Source organism: Ptychodera flava, chromosome 6 (assembly GCF_041260155.1).
Source record: "Ptychodera flava strain L36383 chromosome 6, AS_Pfla_20210202, whole genome shotgun sequence".
NCBI lineage: Eukaryota > Metazoa > Hemichordata > Enteropneusta > Ptychoderidae > Ptychodera > Ptychodera flava.
In genome coordinates, this window is record NC_091933.1 from 14,388,293 (window position 1) to 14,406,955 (window position 18,663).

Consider the following 18,663-nt stretch of genomic DNA (forward strand, 5'->3'; position numbering starts at 1 on the left):
TTTAAAAATTTTCTTTTGAACTCAGAACAGTGAATCTTTGTATTTTTTTTTATGTGATGTCTCCTCGCTGTTGAAATGTAATATGTACTTCTTGAAAAGGATGGCAAACTATATTACTTTGATATCATAATTTGTGTGAATTCAGGGCCAGGGACTTGATTAGTTCCACTAGAACTACTTCCCTTGTCCCCACCAGTAATGTTGACACATTTTTTTTTCTGGTGAAATAAAGTCATTATCATATCATATCATATCATATCATATCATATCATATCATATCAATCTGCAAATGTCAATTTCCACTTGTCACATTAAATTTCCTATCTAGCTGTACATATTAGCGACAATGAAAGCCATATCTGGAAATCTTATTTTTCTGTCTTTGTTCAATCAGTTTTCGTGATATACATTTTATGTCATCTTTTGGTTGAACTGGTATACAAAGTCTTAATTGAGCACAAACCAATGCATAAGTAGCAGAAAAGATCAAAAGAAAGTATTTCAAGTTACGACAAATATAAATCAAAGTTTTGAGGTTTTCAATGTGCGTTATCGTTTGATGGTGAAAGTAAACAACTGCAAAGTGATACACATCAATAAGATAAACAACAAAACTTTGAAAAAGTAGTTTGCCGAGCGTCATCATGTAAGTGGAAAATGTTGAATTATTTTTCAATGTGTGAAAAATCACACATGCGGCATGAATACCTGGATTTTAAAGCAATGACCTTGAACTCGACTCTTCAACCAATTACTATGGTGACCTTGGCGCGTTGCGCAGTGAAAGCTGGAACATGGATTTTAAGCCACACACACACACACACACACACACACACACATATATAGATATACATATATATATATATATATATATATTATATATATTATATATATATATATATAATATATATAATATATATATATATATATATATATATATATATTAGATAGTAGAAACTAAATTGAAAAACACACAAATACATCTGAGTGTCTCTGCACAACAAATTTTTGGGGCCTGAAAAAAATGACCTATGTAGAACTTGAACCCACGTCCCCCGAATTCAGTTCGGATGCTCTACCAACTGAGCTAACGGATCAGTTCAAGTTGGTTTGACGTGCGCCGTACTGTTGCCCTTTTTATATATACATATATATACACACGACACTCTGGTACATGCAAATATCATGCTAGAGTCGTGTAATAAACCATTTTAATAGCAAACTGTTACATAAATTTTATTACCTTTTATTACCTTAATTGTCGCCCCATTTTAGTATGTAATTGCCCTTTTGTGGTGAAAAACTACTCGATTAACAGACATTGCGCCTCGAGTTAAATCTGAGCTCCCATGCGCTTTGTACTGACGATTCCTTGCGTGCGAAGACAGCAAAAGCGAGAACGGTATATGAATGTGGACATGTAGCGTCCATCTTCGTATCTCTTACTTTGCTGACCAATTGCAGCAATGAATAGGAGACGATATTCTATCAGTGTAATGACAAATGTGCGGATAGAAGACGCTTCATCCGTTAGTTTCAGTCCTCAATGTCGAATTCAGTCAAGTCATCTTTTTGTGGACAAGAATATCATATAACCGAACTAATTCTAACTTTACAATAAAATTGTTCACACCGAAGCAATGTGTTTTAAAGATATTATTGATTCTTTTCAAGCTTTTGCTTGTGTCCAGCTACAGGAAAAAATTCAAAACATATATAAGTGGGCGACATGAATATTTATATGGAGGAGGTTCAAGCGATTTCTGAACGTCATTTCATAAATTTGAACGATGCACATCGTCATGTTAGAAGCTCGGGAAATCTTCAAACAGTAGCAACGGAGAAGAGGAAGAGACAGGATCAGCTAAAATCGTTTGAATAGCCTACACTGCAGTCACGAATTTTAAGTCAATACTTAAGTTTGAATGATCGTTTTTCTCATTCATTATCGGATTGGTGAAGTGCACTGCGTTGAGTGCAAAATCTGCACGGCGTTTAATTTCTCCTGTTTATCAAATAACAAACGGACATGGCTAAAAGCAATATAACTGGCGTTTTGCAGAACGATACCATCTATGAGTTAAACAGTCGCTCCGTCTTCAACACATTTTACGAAAAACCCATCCTGATATATGTGAGTGTCATAGGCGGGATGGGGATTCTCGGCAATTTACTGGTGATTTTTGTCGTGTTACGCGTCAAGCAGATTCGCACCATAACAAATTACTATGTCACACACCAGGCGATCATCGATTTTGTGTCATCGACTCTGATTCTCTACCATTACGTCGTGCCAATACGGCAAGTACCGGACGGTGTCGCTGGCGATATTGTCTGCAGACTCTGGGCTGCTCGTTATCCGATGTGCATAAGTATCCGCTGACCTCCCTCCGAGCTCAGACATTATCTCCGTTCTGTGGCGGAGCAGGTCGTACAATTTGCATAGTTCATTGCGCATGCTAAGTAGACATTGCCAATATAACCTACAAGATTTTTTCGCTTTACCTTGTATGTAAAAGAACCTTATTCTTGGGTACCAGTCAACTCGCACTTTTTCCAACCCGCCCATAATCAACTCGCCCGATGCCAACTCGCCCGATACCAACTCGCCCGATATTATTTTGCAATTTTATGATTACCTGGTACGCTAGCTCTGCATGGCAGCGCTGTGTGTTTACCGGCGTTATGCGGAGGCCGTATAACGCCGGTAAACACCAGCCCTGCCATGCAGAGCTACTGGTACGCTTGCTGCGAATCCGTAGCCTTTGCCACTCGGGTAGCTTGGTCATTGGAGTGGAAGAACATGTCAAGGAGTGGCAGGGCTCGTTTTCGCAGCAACTGGTACGCATAAAACGTTATAGGCCTATTTCTAACATAGAGAACCACAGGTGCTGCTTGAAATATGTGCCAACACGGAAAACTTTTATTTGCGAACTTCACGTTTTGCAAATCTCTTGAAAGAATAAATTTCGTTCGGCTTCTTTACGTATAGGGATAGTTACTGCGTACTGGCTCACTTCTTTAGGAACAGCAGGACCGTCTTTCACGAGTTACTGGCCTGGCATGACATGAAAATAGCTGGCCTTGGGCCATCGGGTTAGCTTACATGGAATCTACGCACAACACCCTATCTCAAAACAACGGGCGAGTTGCTATCGGGCGAGTTTGAATCGGGCGAGTTGGTTCTGGGCGAGTTGGAAAAAGTGCGAGTTGACTGTAATTCTGTTTTACTTTACCAACCCTTTAGGAAGCTGAGGAAAAACCCTGTCGCCAAATAGAAAACTTTCCCCTGAAAGGAATTTATTTATTTTCCTACAACCAAATACCTAATCAGTGATATTTGAAAAGTTGTACGTTACGGTCAAAAAGCAGAGAGAAAATTCTTCTGTACTGATTTCCTGTATTATTATTATTATTATTATTATTATTATTATTATTATTATTATTATTATTATTATTATTATTATTATTATTATTATTTTGTGGTTTCCAAAGCTTACATAAAACGAAAAAGACTAACATTTTGACAGGACAGGAAACGCCAGCTGAAAGCCATATTAGAGGTGTTGCTAAACACATATTTTCCGCTGCAAAAAGTTTTAATATTTTATTAAAGCTCGGCAGACAGACATTTTATGAAGTTCACAAGCTTAATTTTCAATTTTGATAAGAGGGTCAAAATTATCTCCATGGCAATAAGCAAATATTTACAACGAAAACATCACGAGATTTCTAAAAGTTAACAGAATTTGCGAATAGAGATCACTTTCGCAATTTCCGAAGTTATTTTGTGAACACTTGTCAAGGAAGTGTTCGAAGATTAAAGAAAACTCCTCCACGGCTTTCATTTCATTCTCTCCATTGTACAACATACATTGTGACGCAAATAGATACCAACTTTCCGATGCTGCTCGTCGAATTATCAGATAAAAAAGTTGGTACAAGAATACCTTGAAAAGATTACAGTAGCGTGTAGTTGTGACACGAAAATAGTTTGCAGCAATCTGTACTATCTGACCGCACCAGCTATGCGTGTAACAAAATTATTTAATTATCTCAGAACTGAGTAACCTGCATTATAGCGTTAAACTCCTATTTTGTTAAGAAACGACGAAATCATCTCTATTCCAAGCATTCTTCAATATGCTCACGGCCATCTATTGTCTTCAGTTTCACTTTGCTGCAATCTGCAATATCTGACAATCTATGACTCGGCTCCGAGTAACCTTCACTAACGTTCAAACTCCGTCTAGGCTAAAAAAAATTACCAATCCGTCTCAGTCTGCAGCATCCTCCAATACACTCAGGACTCTATGAAAGTCCACACGTAAGAAAAGTCAATCACTTTGCAGCTATCTGCAATATCCAACATGTTAAGTGTAGGTACAAAAATTATTTAAGTCTCAGCTCGGAGCAAACTGCACTGACGTTAAACTCCGTCAAGGCTGAGAAATTACTGATCTATCTCAGGCCGTAGCATTCTCCATACACTTAGGACTCTATCAAAGTCCACAGATATGAAAAGTCAATCACTTTGCTGCCCTCTGTGCAATATCTGACAAGCTATGTATAGTACAAAATGAAATAATGTCTCAGCTCAGAGCAAACTGCACCAAGGTTAAAACTCCGACAATGAAAACAAATTTCAAATCTATCGCAGTCTGTTGCATCTACAATAAACTCAAAACTGTATCTACAGTCCATACATACAAAAAGTCAATGTTTGAAGCCATCTGCAATATCTGACACGCTATGTATAGTACAGAAATTATAAAAGGTCTCAGCTCGGAGCCGCAAACTGCACCAAGGTAACAATTCCGACCATGTAAAGAAATTTCAAATCTATGTCAGTCCGTTACATCCACAATAAACTCAGAACTCTATCTACAGTCCATGGATACAAAAAGTAGTTTGCAGCAATCTGCAATATGCAATACGCAGTGTGTATGGAGAAACGGTCAAAATGTCTCAGCTCGAAGCAATTTGCAGTAACGTTAAAACTCCGTCCAGTCTACGATATTACAATTCGATCTCAGTCTGTAGCATTTTCCAATACACTCAGGACTCTATCAAAGTCCACAGATACGAAAAGTCATTCACTTTGCACCAATCTGCAATATCCGACACACTATGTATAGGTACAAAAATTAGTAAAGTCTCAGCTCGGAGCAAACTTCACTATTGTTAATACTGTCCAGATTAGGAAATTCCTAAAATATCTCGGTCCGAGCATTCTCTAATAAACTAAGGAATCTATTTAATGGGCACCGTTAAGAAAAATCTTTCACTTTGCAGCAATCTGCAATATCCGACACACTATGTATAGGTACAAAAATTAGTAAAGTCTCAGCTCGGAGCAAACTGCACTGACGTTAAACTCCGTCAAGGCCGAGAAATTACTGATCTATCTCAGTTCGTAGCATTCTCCAGATACACTCAGGACTCTATCAAAGTCCACAGATATGAAAAGTCAATCACTTTGCAGCAATCTGTAATATATGTGTAGTACAAAAATTATCAAATGTCTCAGCTCGGAGCAAACTGCACTGACACTAAAATTCCGTCAAGGCTGAGAAATCACTATGTATCTCAGTCCGTAGCATTCTCCAATAACTCAGGACTCTGTCAAGTCCACGGATACGAAAGTCATTCACTTTGCAGCCAACTGCAATACCCAACACGCAAAGTGTAGGTACGAAAGTCTCAGCTCGGAGCAAACTGCACTGACGTTAAACTCCGTCAAGGCCGAGAAATTACGGATCTATCTCAGTTCGTAGCATTCTCCAGATACACTCAGGACTCTATCAAAGTCCACAGATATGAAAAGTCAATCACTTTGCAGCAATCTGTAATATATGTGTAGTACAAAAATTATCAAATGTCTCAGCTCGGAGCAAACTGCACTGACACTAAATTCCGTCAAGGCTGAGAAATCACTATGTATCTCAGTCCGTAGCATTCTCCAATAACTCAGGACTCTGTCAAAGTCCACGGATACGAAAAGTCATTCACTTTGCAGCCAACTGCAATACCCAACACGCAAAGTGTAGGTACGAAAGTCTCAGCTCGGAGCAAACTGCACTGACGTTAAAACTCCGTCCAGGCAAGGACATGACTAATCTATCTCATTTCGTAGCATTCTCCAATAAACTCAAGACTCTATCAAAGTCCACAGTATGAAAAGTCAATCACTTTGCAGCCATCTGCAATATCCGACACACTATGTATAGTACAAAATTATCAATTGTCTCAGCTCGGAGCAAACTGCACTAAGGTAAAAACTCTGACAATGTCAACAAATTTCAAATCTATTTCAGTCCTTTGCATACACAATAAACTCAAAACTCTATCTACAGTCCATGGATACGTAAAGTCAATAGTTTGCAGCAATCTGTAATATGCAATACGCAATGTGTACGAGGAAACGGTCAGAATGTCTCAGCACGGAGCAAATTGCAGACTACGAAATTGCCATTCTATCTCAGTCTGCAGCATCCTCCAATACACTCAGGACTCTATCAAAATCCACAGATACGAAAAGTCATTCACTTTGCAGCCATCTGCAATATCGACACATTATGTGTAGGTACAAAATTATCAAAGTCTCAGCTCGGAGCAAACTGCGCTAACATTAAAACTCTGTCCGGGTTGGAAATTACTAATCTATTCCAGTCCGCAGCATTCTCTAATAAACTCAGGACCTATATTATATGTCCACCGTTACGAAAAATCTTTCACTTTGCAGCAATCTGCAATATCCGACACACTATGTATAGGTACAAAAAATATTAAAGTCTCAGCTCGGAGCAAAATGCACTTACGTTAAAACTCTGTCCAGGCTAAGAAATGACCAATCTATCTCAGTCCGTTGCATCTACAATAAATTCAGGACTCTATCGAAAGTCCACAGATACGAAAAGTCAATTGTTTGCAGCAATCTGCAACATGCAATACGCAGTGTGTATGAGGAACGGTCAAAATGTCTCAGCTCGGAGCAAAATTGCAGTAACGTTAAACTCCGTACAGGCTACGAAATTACCATTCTATCTCGGTCTGCAACATCAAACAACTCCGGACTCTATGAAATTCAACGGATACGAAAAGTCATTCACTTTGCAGCAATCTGCAATATCCGACACGCTATGAATAGTACAGAAACAATAAATTCAGGACAATCTAAAGTCAACGGATACGAAAAGTCAATTATTTGCAGTAATCTGCAACATGCAATACGCTATGCATATTACGAAACGGTCAAAATGTCTCATCTCCGAACAAACTGCACTAACGTTAAAACTCCATCCATGTTAAGAAATTACTAATCTACCATCCAATATGCTCGGCACCCTATCTATAGTCAACATTTAAGAAAAATGCTAAGTTTCCAACAAACTGCAAAATCCAATACACTGTATAGGCCTAGGACGAGTTAAAATGTCTCAGCTCCGAGTCGGAGCAAACTGCAGATAAAACTACGTCCAGGCTTCGAAATTTAAAATCTACCTCAGTCCGTTATATCCTCCAATAAGCTCACATCTCTCTCTACAGGCCAGTGATACGAAAGTCAACCATTATTGCAGCAATGTGCAAGATCCAATACGCTGTATATATGACGAAACGGTTATAATGTCTCAGCTCGGAGCATACTGCACTAACGTTAAAACTGTTAAAACTCCATCCAGGCCAAAAAAAATTGACAAATCACTCAATGCACGTTCGGTTGCATCAACAATAATCTCAGAACTATATCTAAAGTCCATGCTTACGAAAAATTTAATCACTTTGCCACAATATCCGACATGCTATGTGTAATACATAAATTATCAAAATGTCTCAGCTCGGAGCAAACTGCACTATTGTAAAACTCCGTCCATGTCAGAAATTACCAATCAATCTCAGTCCGTCGCATCCTCCAATATGCTCGAGTCGCCGTCTATAATCAACATTTAAGAAAAAACGCCGAGTTCCCAACAAACATAATATCCAATACGCTGTGAATATGACGAAACTTTTAAAATGTCTCAGCTCGGAGCAAACTGCACTCAGTAACGTTAAAATATTTCCATAATAAGACAATTCAAATCTATTTCAGTTCGTAGCATCCTCCATTTTGCTCGACACTCTATCTATAGTCAATATTTTTAAGAAAAAACGCTAAGTTTCTAACAAACTGCAATATCCGATACGCTGTGTAGGCCTATATGACAAGACTTTGAAAATGTCTCAAATCGGAGCAAATGCAGATGAAAACTACATCCAGGCTTCGAAATTTAAAATCTATCTCAGTTCGTTGTATCCTCCTACAAGCTCATAACTCTATCTTAAGGCCATGGATACGAAAAGTCAATCATTGGCAGCAATGTGCGCGTCCTATACGCTGTGTATATGACGAAACGGTTATAATGTCTCAGCTCAGAGCATACTGCACTAACGTTAAAACTCCGTCCACGCCAAAAAATGACCTATCACTCACGTTTGGTTGCATCCACAATAATCTCAGGACTATATCTTGGCCCAAATTTACAGAGCAACTCACAATCTAACCCCTAATTGTGTAGCCAGTATGTTCAATAATTATATCCCTTCCAGATCACTTCGTTCTTCCAATCAGAACCTCCTTAAAGTTCCCAAAGCACGTACACTTCTTTATCAAAACACTTTGTCTGTTTCGGGTGTGGATGAATATAACAATCTCCCCAATTGCAAATCAATCATAGCTTTAAGAAATCTTGTAACAACTTTCTGTATTCTATTTACTTGTCTAATATGGAAGACCGTCATCTTCGTATGGAAATCCGGTCACGACATGCGACATGCGACCTGCGACTTCAAAACTGCGACCTGCGTCCTGCGAGTTTGAAACATGCGACCTGCGACTTCGGCATTTAGACCTAGGTGTAACCTGCGACTTCACAACAGCGACCTGCGTCCTGCGTGTTTGTCAAACTGCGACCTGCGACTTCACAACTGCGACATGCGACAACAACACGTAACGTTTCATGGTGTTTTCCTCAGTATTAGATTGGAGGCGTCTTGCGTGAACTTTAATCCTTTGAGCGCCAAAGTCTATTTTTGTCCCCTTTATATAATAAACCCCTGTCAATTTTTCTCCAATTTTTGCAAAAATTTTGGGAAAAACCTATAGCCAATGAAATGTGATGTCGATTTGGTCCAAAATTATCAAAAAATTACAGAAAATTCATACAATTGGTAAAATTTTGCACTAAAATTTTGGTGGGAGAAAATTACAGCGCTCAAAGGGTAAAACGTGGAAAGGAGATTTAACGTTCAACATCGATCAATTAATAAGCCATTGCTTTCGCTTTGGTAAATCGTTCACCAAGTCTGGCAAAACTCAATTCATGTACACACCAGTTCACTCATTTTCATCTGGAGAGATAATTTTATGACGGAAATGTTGACAGTACGTGTAATGCATGGAAAATAATATGCTACGTGATAGGCATTTATATGTTTATATTATAATTTCAAATTATTTTAGATATTCTTCGTCTGCCTTACCTCGCTTCTTTCCTTATGTTATCGACAAACCTTTCGATTTTTAGATATCTCTGGTATCTCTCCTCATTTCTCTGTGGATAACCATCTAGCTGTCTGTTTAATTCATCAGTTGTCCCCCCCCCTGTATCATAACTGAGTCAGTGTCATTGCAAACATTAGAATTTTCAGTTATTGCCGTTCATTTTCTAACATTTCCAGTTTTGTTCCAATTCTCCAGTGATTGATCATCGGATGTTGCCATCTTTTCGTCTAATTTCATTTTTACTTTTTCGTCAAAAAATCGAATTGATCCAACTTTTGTACAGTTGGAAAAATAAAAATATTCTTACTGGTTTACTTCGGACTACATTTGTCTACACAAATAACATATGCAAAGTAAAGCAGTTAAAATAATACTGATATTGACAGAAGTGCAATCCAAACATATTTGGTAACCATGAATAGCCAGTGACCGACTTTCTTTATAGATAACGCGAAACTGTAAAACAGGACATCATTAAACCCTCCTACAATCCTATTTTCAATGTTTAAGCCCAATATGTACATACTATAATATGCACATATTATTTTGTGTGTGTATATAATGTTTTAGGCCCTAGATCATGTGGGCAGAAAAGTTCCAGAAACTAAATCTGATGTAGACGTTTAAAACCCTATTGCTATTGCATTATTTTCAGATCAGTTTGCCTTTCGTAAGAAGGAAAATAAATTTGTGCTCTTCGTTTGTGGAATTCTCTACCGTCACACCTTCGTACACTTCTATCGCTGGTTGAATTCTTTCGCTGGCCGATTTTTGCGTAGGCCAGCGGTGCGAGAATTCTGGTCGCGAGAATGCGGTAAACCGGCTGTTTTAATACAGTGCAATGGTGTCCCTCGTGTGTTTCAGGCTCGTGTTCAGAGCAATGGTGCGAACAAATCAAGACTGATGTCGCAGTTTGACAAACACGCAGGACGCAGGTCGCTGTTGTGAAGTCGCAGGTCACACCTTGGTCTAAATGCCGAAGTCGCAGGTCGTATGTTTTCAAACTCGCATGACGCAGGTCGCAGTTTTGAAGTCGCAGGTCGCATGTCGCATGTCGTGACCGGATTTCCATAGACCGGTCACGACATGCGACATGCGAGTTTTTTTTAAAACTGCGACCTGGGAGTTCTTAAACTGCGACATGCGAGTTCTTAAACTGCGACATACAAGTTGCAAAACTAATATGGCGTTTGCATACATGTCATTTCGTTCTCCTCCTAACGATGGATTACAGAGGTAGAGACGAGCTTATTTCTGCATACTTCTAATACACCGTGGGAGAAATAGCGGCCACGTTAGGACTCAGACATAGTATGGAAGACCGGTCACGACCTGCGACATACGACCTGCGTCTTTAAACTGTGATCTGCGACCTAACCCTAACCCTAACCCTACCCTAACCCTAACCCTAACCCCTAACGCTAACTAACCCTAAGTTATGCCGTTACAATTTTTCCATCCCTTTGCTAACCTCCAGGGTTGAGAGCGAAGTAAGGCTTTTTACCAGAGAAAACCTAACCTCTAACCCTAACCTAACCCCTACCCTAACCTAACCCGAACCCTAAACCCAAACCCTAACCGCAGATCGCAGTTTTAAAAAGTCGCATGTCGCATGTCGTGACCGGTCTTCCATAGTCTGATGCTTCTTCGTAGTTTTTTTGATATTTGTACTTCTGTGTTTTTCGTGTTTTCAAGTTGGTGCTGTAATATGATTTTCTTTTGTCTATTCGACCTCAATGAAAAGAGGTGTTTCATCTATGGAGTTATCGAGTTTAAATAAAGATTAATGATATTAATAATATCTAAAGTCCATGCTTACGAAAAATGTCATTACTTTGCCGGAATATCCGACACGCTATGTGTCTTAATTGTCAAAATGTCTCAGCTCTGAGCAAACTGCAGTAAGATTAAAATTCCGTCCACGTCTTAGATTAGTCCGTAGTATCGTCCAATGTGCTCGAGTCTCCATCTATAGTCAACATTTAAGAAAAAAAAAAAAAAACGCCGAGTTTCCAACAAAATGCAATATCCAACACGATGTGCATATGACGAAACTTTTAAATGTCCCGGCTCGAAGCAAACAGCACTACCGTTAAAACTGTCACGATAAGAAATTTCAAATCTATCTCAGTCCGTAGCGTCCTCTATCGGGTGTTGCCAATGACTGGCGACGAGATGGCTTCTGACTTTTTGTAGCCTGTTTGGCCGGAAATCGTAGGCCGGGCAGATTGGACAGTGAATAACATTTATTTGTGTTAGTACAAGAGTCGCCACACAGTTTTAATTGGCTTGTCATATTGCCAAGACTGCGTCTTATATAGATCGTCATATTGCTAATGTCTACCTTGCATGCGCAATGAACTATGCAAATTTTTGACCTGCTCCGCCACAGGACGGAGATAATGTCTGAGCTCGGAGGGAGGTCAGCGGACCCTTCTCCCGATGTGGACCAGCCTACTTGCATCCACGTACAACCTGATGGCTTTAGGGACTGGTCAGTTTCTTCGCCTGGGGGGGGGGGGGGCGGTGGATTATTTTTTGCCGACGTCAAAAAGTGGCTGACCCCCCCTATTCCAAATTTTGAAAACAGGGTGACCCCCCCTATTCCAAATTTCTAAAACAGGGTGACCCCCCCCCCCGGGCGCGACAAAGGTAAAACAAAAGATGGACATAAATTATATATATATATATATATATATATATATATATATATATATATATATATATATATATATATATATATATATATATTATATTTTACATTTTATATATATTTATATTTTAAATAGTCATTCTATGTTTTAGTGAAATTGTTGACATGTCAGTTGTAAGATAGGAATTTCAAAGTGTCAATCTTAAAGTTTAAATACAGTACATTTTGAATGAGCTGTGAATGTATTTCACACTTTCTCTGCTTAACCAGATGTCCTGAACTGTTGTACAGAAATGGATGTCAATCATTAATATCAAAGAGGAAAAAGCAGTGAATCAAAAACTTGATGGGTGTTAAGACTTGCCAACCATCCAACTAAATCTACTGAGGAGCCATAGAGAGCTTTTTTAGCCAAATCTGATGTGTACAGTGTCTGAGAGGACCTTTTCTTGTGTAACATTGAAACCATAAAAGCACAGCTAATAATGACAAAAACTGCCTTTTTTAACTGTTATTTTGTTCATAAAAAAGCATCTTTCTACAGAAAACCTGTGAAACAAAGGAAAATAATTGCATCAATGAGAAGGAAAGATATCTTGTCATTTTTCTATCTCTAAAATAAGTCACTGTATCAAATATATATTGTGAAATATTTGTGCATGTTGTCTCATGCTGAATTCTCACAGAGAGAACAGAAAAGTATCAGGAATTTGTCATCCTTTTCATGTGAAATGCAGATTTCATAATGGTACACTTTCACTTAGCAAACATCAAGATATCTCTGAAAGTATGGCGCCCGAAGGGCGCGCCAAAAAATATGAAACATCCTGATATCTCTGATATATATGCCTTGTATATTAAAGTCATGCACCTGAAGGGCATGCTGAAAGATGTATGATATATTAAAGTAATGAGCTTGAAGAGCACGCTGAAAATATTGAACATACAGATATCTCTGATGTATGTATGCTTGATATGTTAAAGTTGGGCGTGCTGAAAAATATGACTGATTATTAAAGTTACGCGCCCCAAGGGCGCGCCGAAAAATACAACTGAATGATGAATTTTGTGGCTGACACTAGCATTTTAGGCAATGATGAGCCTGTGTCAAAATTCAAAAACACACTGACCCCCCCTATTGGGCATTTCAAAAACATGGTGACCCCCCCTATCACCAAAGTCAAAAACAGGGTGACCCCCCCCCCATGAATCCACCGGCCCCCCCCAGGCTGAAGAAACTGACCAGTCCCTTAACATTGGAGCGGTATGTCGCCATAGTGTATCCTTTTCGCTATGTAAATCTATTTACTTAAGTTCAGAATCGTCCCTATATTCGGATTTTTTGTTTCCTGTTCAAAGCCGTCAACTTGCCTCGCACCAAGGCTGACAACGGACAGTGTGTATTTGCCAACGGAGTTTACACTCCGACAGAATATCGTGTTATAGCCGTCGTCAACTTTATAGTCGAGCATCTTTTCCCACTGTCCTTCATGGTCTTCGCGTACACGCACATCGTCGTGGTTTTGAATACACACTGGTGATTTTGTGGTGTTACGCGTCTTGATCCTCCCACAGGGAACAGATGAAAGGACCCTGGGGTGGGGAGGAGGTTTTTTTTGTGCAACGGTTTACCTTATTTGATTTTATTAATTTTGACTGTGATATTTCAAATAAAGGTTTCAACTCCACACCGTCTGACTGCTTTATATATTACCGACAAGTCCTTATCTCCTCTCCAACTTGTGTATACACCACTGTAATTGCTCCGAAAACATTGCCAACTTGCTAATCCGCTGTCCGTATCAGCGGATTAAGTGATTGAGTCAACACCACAGCCGTCACACACGTAGTAAAATAAGGACTTATTTTAATGCGAGTGGGACGGCTGTGGTGTTGACTCAATCACTTAATCCGCTGATACGGACAGCGGATTAGCAAGTTGGCAATGTTTTCGGAGCAATTACAGTGGTGTATACACAAGTTGGAGAGGAGATAAGGACTTGTCGGTAATATATAAAGCTGTCAGACGGTGTGGAGTTGAACTCTTTATTTGAAATATCACAGTCAAAATTAATAAAATTACTTGTAGCAATAAAGAAAACAGTCAGACGGTGTGGAGTTGAACTCTTTATTTGAAATATCACAGTCAAAATTAATAAAATCAAATAAGGTAAAGCGTTGCACAAAAAACCCTCCCTCCCCACCCCAGGGGACTGATTTCTTTCCCCTATGATCCTCCATGTCGGACCAGGGATGCCGTCGACAGATCTACCCAAGGCACAGCAAGATTCGATGCATCGCGCCATGAAAAACACCACCAAGACCCTTAGCTCGTCGTCTGCATCGCTTTGCTGTACATGTGATGTGGTCACCGAACTACCAGACTGTCTGTACAGAGTAATTGTGTACTATCAACAAGACCCTCCATCCCATTCACCAAACTGTACAGTCGCATCCAACCATGTATCTGATGTGCTGTCTTGCCCTGCAATGATCCACAACCACTACTGCCAAATGTACAGCTTCAGAACTTGAGCAGCAAGGCTAGCTACAACAGCTTCATCACAACTTCATCATCAGTATTAGCCCTGATCAAAACATCGAGTGGCAGAGTGATCATAACATATGGGTTTAAACGTACACTCAAATCTGTAAAGAAATCTTTTAAATTAATACGAAATGACCTATCTTAAAATCTTACTGTCACCAAATCCTGATGAAAGCTGGTCCACTTCCAATGTTATAGTCTCTGACTTACCCTTTCCCTGCCAAACAATATCACTTCCAAATCAGCCAACTCAGTGAAAAGCGGTATTGAGCCAAAACAATACGTATTTCCACCCATTTGGCTTGATCTGTTGCAATAGCTTTAGTCCATAAAAAATCATGTTTACAGCATCTGTGATTTCAGGGGCCTTCAAATGTTCAATTTTTCTGTCAACATGCACCAAATGGGACATATCATGCTTCACTAGTTTTAACAAACTTGACCTGATGGTAAAATATGAACTTGGCAGGGACAGGGTTAATGATATAAGCTGGCACATAGTTTTAATTCCCCAACAGATAAATTCAGGAAATATGAGAATTATGCTGGTCTATATATGTATGTGTAACTGCAGAATCACTGCATTTTTGAGAGATTTATGAAAAGCTTTCTCAGAAGTGGTGTCCAGTCTCCAAACACATCTACTAAAATCATAAATTCCCCAACCAGTTGTTGAATTTCTATCATTTAAGTCCCTGCAGATGAAATCTGGGGTGCTAATAGATTGGGCTCCATCCATACATGAGTGCATCAATAGGTCCGTCCGTCCGTCCATCCATCAGTCCATGAGTGCGTCTGTCCATCCATCCGTCCGTGTGTGCGTCCGTCTTGTGATATTTTTTTCATGTCCTAATTAAGCCAATACTAAGACATGCCTCAACAGATTTCTCTTGAACTTTGCACAAGGACAACATTATAACTTACTCAAGCATGTCAAATTTTTGTTTGAACTTTGTACAAGGACAACATTATAACTTACTCAAGCATGTCAAATTTTTGTTTTGTATGGGGATTGGCTGTTCAGTGTATATGTACTGTATGTGTGTGAGTGTGGGTGTCTGTGTGTGTGAAATGAATGTATAACTGACAGAATCACTGCATTTTTTAGATATTTGAGAATACCCTGGTTGTTTTCTCAGTAGGTGTCCAGTCTCAAAAAACATCTGATATATCATAAATTCCCCGAGCCCCTGCAGACTCCATCCATACATGAGCGCATCTGTGCATGCTTGCATCCATCCATCTGTCTGATGTGTTTCAGAGATTTTAGGTGCTGCAGTCTCCAAAAACATCTGCTATGTCAGAAATTCCCTAAGTTGTTGAATTTCTATCACTTGAGTCCCTGTAGACGAATTCTGGGCTGCTGGTAGATTGGGCTCCGTCCATGCATGAGTGTATCAATCCGTGCGTCCGTCCATTCATCTATCCGTCCGTGAGTGCGTCTGTCCATCCATCTGTCCGTGAGTGCGTCCGTCTTGTGATATTTTTTCATGTCCAGAGCCATTACTAAGACATTCCTCAACAGATTTTTCTTAAACTTGGCACAAGGACAACACTCTATAACTTACTCAAGCATGTTAAATTTTTGTTTTGTATGGGGATTGGCTGTTCTGTGTTTATGTGTGGTGTGTGTGTGTGTGACAGAATCACTACTTTTTTAGAGATTTGAGAATAGTTTTCTCAGTAGGTGTCCAGTCTCCAAAAACATCTGCTATATATCATATATGAGTATGTGTGTGTATGTGTGTGTGTGTGTGTGTGTGTGTGAGTGAAATGAATGTATAACAGACAGAATCACTGCATTTGTGTGTGTGTATGTGTGTGTGTGTGTGAAATGAATGTATAACAGACAGAATCACTGCATTTGTGTGTGTGTGTGTGTGTGTGTGAAATGAATGTATAACAGACAGAATCACTGCATTTTTGAGAGATTTAAGAAAAGCTTTCTCAGTAGGTGTTGCCCAGTCTCCAAACACATCTGCTAAATCATAAATTCCCCAACCAGATGTTGAATTTCTATGACATACCTCAACAGATTTCTCTTAAATTTGGCACAAGTACAACACTCTGTAACTTTCACAAGCATGTCAAATGTATGGGAAAGGGGAAGTTTTGTATGGAGATTGGCGGAAGTTAATGTAACAGGCTTTTAATTATCAGCATTAGGAGTAATGTAACTTTCTTGTGAAAAAAGTCCCACTATTATTATTAACTGCAATACTGCAATATTGGGTCAATCCATGGCCAGGACGGAGCAAGATCCTATTTCCTAATTCCAAAAATCAGTTTAATATTGAGCTGCTCAGTGAGCAGCATATTAAGCTGATAAGAACAAATACTACACTGCATTCTCACTGGAGACAGCAACAGCTTTTGAGACAATTTTCTGTGCAAACTTGGCAAATGTGTTCTCATTGGAGACTGCAACAATGTCAGCCACAACAACGTAACTTCCTGTGCAAACTTGGCAAATATGTTCTCATTGGAAACGGCAACAATTTCAATTTTGAGACAACTTCCTGTGATTTTTATTCTTCCTCTGACAAAAGCACATCTAGCCAATATGGCTGCCAGACCGCCATTTTCTTGCGATATATTTTTTGTCAATAGCTATTACTAAGACATGCCTTGACATATTTCCTTTAAACTTGGCACAAGAACAACTCTATAACTTAATCACAAGCATGTCCAATGTCAGGGAAAGGACATCTGCTATATATACATGGTAGTTTGATCAGTGTGATATTATGAAACACATATCACTGATATTGGCCACCAACGTGCGTGTCAGTTTTTATTGCATCTACCAAAACCATGATTTCCAGTGTCTTACGACAGCCTTCAAATGTATTCTCATACTGCCATCAAGCTGACTAAATCGTGACATAATATTTTGGCGTCAGCATGCAGTCTCGCAAGAAGGATGACAGACTATATATACCGTGGCGACGTGACGTACACTGCCTGTTGAAGCAAAAACATAGAATCCTCACCTTGGCTTCCTGTTTCTCCAAAAGTTGCTCATCTGAGCAGGATTGAAGTGAATAGAGTCACCAAAATGACTGCAATACCGGGTCGATCCATGGCCAGGATGGAGCATGCCCCTATTCCATTGCCCAATTCCAAAAAATCAGTTTAATATCGAGCTGCTTGGTTCAGGTATTAAACTGATAAGAACAGATACTACACATGATCTTAGCCAAAAGGCTGAGGAAAAGGTTCCACTAAAATATGATCAAGATAATTCATTCATTGAACGTTACAAACTGGCTGCTATACTATTATGTATAGAGATTCCCAATGCCTGTGCTGATGACCGCACCCTATGTAGACACCAACCTAAACAGAAAAGACTGTCACCAAAGATCAAAAGACTTCAAAACAAAAGTTTACCGACTATGTACTCAACTCACAGGTCCAGTAGGCATAATTTGTGATGATTTTTTCCTATTATTATCATAAAAAATAATTATGAATATTAATAAATTATTAATATGAATGTTACAGAATATTTAAACTTTTTTACACACAATGTCGTCTACTTTGTGTAAATGCTGTCTGGAAACTCCATTGTTGTGATAATTATGATTATTAATAAATTATGATTATGATTAATAAAGTCATATTTTACACATTGTAATGTGCTTATGTGAACAACCCTCTGGAAACCCTTATATAGTTTCACAATCTATGCCAAAATATACAAGTGACACCATTGCCCAGGTTCAGTCTACGGCGAGAGTTACCGTTGCCCAGGTTCAGTCTACGGCGAGAGTTACTACACAGTGTATATAATGAGAAGGTAGCCAGCTCCACTCATTATATACACTGTGTAGTAACTCTCGCCGTAGACTGAACCTGGGCAACGGTAACTCTCGCCGTAGACTGAACCTGGGCAATGGTGTCACTTGTATATTT

General features: G+C 39.2%; 1 non-coding gene and 1 pseudogene across 1 annotated transcript; both read right to left on the reverse strand.

The window, feature by feature from the left end:
* Nucleotides 1-16,947: 16,947 nt before the first annotated feature.
* On the reverse strand, nt 16,948-17,119 carry LOC139136036 (U2 spliceosomal RNA; annotated as a pseudogene).
* A 661-nt stretch (nt 17,120-17,780) lies between these two features.
* Nucleotides 17,781-17,965, reverse strand: LOC139136035 (U2 spliceosomal RNA). The gene has a single exon (XR_011553076.1). It is a non-coding gene; the product is annotated as a U2 spliceosomal RNA (small nuclear RNA).
* Between the last annotated feature and the right edge of the window lie 698 nt (nt 17,966-18,663).